Below are 2582 nucleotides of genomic sequence, written 5' to 3'. Positions count from 1 at the left end.
TGCCTTGTTGATTTAGTCGCCGTCACTTTTCCACCGAGTAAGCAAAAACTTGTGTGTACACGAAAAAGACGTTATAACTAAGTATAATGCTGATAGCAGCGGTTGCATTGAATGTTTATTTATTTACCTATCGACTCCCGACGTGATAAAAGTTAAAATCAGCGGGTTCTTAAAAATCATTAAAAGTGATAAGTAACTTCTAAACCTCACGCGTCCTATAAAAACGCCAACAGTATTTTTCTGCTCTTTTCTTTCCAGAACTCACTTTTAACCGAAGACACTACACGGACAAAACAAGAGAATCTCACGGACTACTAATCACAGCGCCGGCAGTCATTCAAATTAAAATGACCAATTACCGATGGTGCTTAGAAATAATCATCATAAAATATTAAATAATATAAGCTATATGTTCTGGAATAATTTCCTATAATATTATTTGAATACTAGTAAGACCCGTAAAAATTACACGGAATAACAAATATATTTAATCATATGTTTTCGTAAAACTGAAAATTTCTATATGCAGAAAACATTACGTTTTGAAAAAAAAATCACTAACACGCAGAAAATATGAGTTTATAAACACTTCTATGGAAACTGCGAACATTATATTTTAAATTTAGATTTAACCCAAAAGAGATAAATTATTGCATACTAACAAATACTAAGAAAGTAATATTGTGTTACATAGTTTAATTTTTTTTTTTTTTTTTTTTACACAGTGATCACCACTTATCAAGGCCCGGAAACCACTCAGGAATAAGGGTTATTGCAAGTACATTACGTTAGTGAGGAGATTTGATGAAGTGTTTAATTAGGGGGGCGGTTCATTAGGAATTTGTTAACATTAGACTTGAAGACATCCAAGTTGTAGTCCGGAGGGAAGCAGGCAGACGGAACAGAGTTCTACAGGCGTGCAGTTCTAAGAAAGAAGCTTTTTTCATGAAATCCGCGTTTTGATTTAGGCACAGATATAGAGTGGGGGAAATTTTTCACAGTGGATTCAGCTAGACGGGTGTTTTTCGTGAAAGATTGGCGAGGGGGGACCAGGGATTGGAGTTCAGACGAGCACCTGCCATGAAAATAACGATAACACAAGGATAGGCTCGCAACGTCTCTTCTGTGGGAGAGGGGTTGCAGGGTAGAGAAAAGGGCATCCCCCGCTAAACCACGAAGTCTATTTTGTACTCTGTCAAGGCAGGATACAGCACAGAGTTTAATACGAATAATAAAATAACATTATAAAAGACAACCTTAACGCGCCTCTTTCAGTCCAGCACCTCTTTCCAGACAATGTACTGTTTTTTGCTCTGTTTCTTTCGAACGTTTCGCTGGCTTCTTTCTTCGGTGAAAAACGGCTGCATGTCAAAATAATTATGAGTTACTTACATAGCATTACAACAATGATCGAATTTTATTATAATGATATATAAGGCTATGCAAAAGTTAAATAACCTTCATGTTCTTGTCCAGGGTTGTCAAATTGGCCTTTTTAAGTGTAAATCTCGGGAATTGGGGAATATATAAGTCAGTTTAGCATTCAAAAAATAATATTAGGTTTTTGTCCATGCATACTATGGGCGGAACAAGCAGAATATTACATAAATAAATTTAATATATACAAAAAATAGTCTAAATTAACGAATCAATTAAACTTTCCCTTCATAAGATATAAGTTAAACTTAAATATCCTCATTATCATATCTGAATAATTGATAATTTGACAGAAATGAACAAGTTACAATGTTACAGTTGCAAATCTATTCTAATAAAATCATACTCCAATCTGTTCTTTTGTTCAATTTGGTTAATATAGACAAAAGATATTTTGTTTCACAAATCGATATAAATACTGCAAATAGGCCAAGATCAGTAATAGTAGCTGTTCTGATGCTTCATTCAAGTTCATTTTAATAAAGGAGGGGAGTACTAAGAGTTTTTCTTTTTGTCTAATTCTAGAGTGACCCTTTTTCCCCACATTAAGACCGATCTTGTACGGACTCTTATGTACATTTACAGCATTATATATATATATATATATATATATATATATATATATATATATATATAGTTATCCTTATACCGTACTGTTCGTCGTATCACAACTCATCAGTGCGGCTAAACTAGCCTCCTTCCATAGAGTGAACCTACAACCATTGCTTTGATAGTCGGCAGTTCTACCCGCTTGGCCATAGATCGGCGCTCGTAATGTCTATAAAATAAACATTCGCCCATCACTTTTACAGTGCTCGAACTGCTAGTTAGTTTACAAACAAACAAAAAGCGAGTGTCGTTTAATAGCAAAATAAGCAGCGAATGAAATACATTTGCGACAGTGTTCAACTCAAAGAGGGGGAATAATATATCGTCATCCACATACAATACTGTTTCATTGTATCAAAACTCATCAGTGCAGATAGACTAGTACCTTTCCTAAGCCGTGGATTGAACCTACAGCCATCGTGGTGATATGCGGCAATTCTAAACACTGGGCCATAGATATTGTCTCGTAAACGTCTCATTAAATGTCCATTAAATTAAGATTTGCTCATTGCTTTTAGAGTGCTTGAGCTGCTAGT

Source organism: Euprymna scolopes, chromosome 29 (assembly GCF_053919585.1).
Source record: "Euprymna scolopes isolate OS-2025 chromosome 29, ASM5391958v1, whole genome shotgun sequence".
Taxonomy (NCBI): Eukaryota; Metazoa; Mollusca; class Cephalopoda; order Sepiida; family Sepiolidae; genus Euprymna; species Euprymna scolopes.
This window is presented reverse-complemented; position numbering follows the sequence as displayed.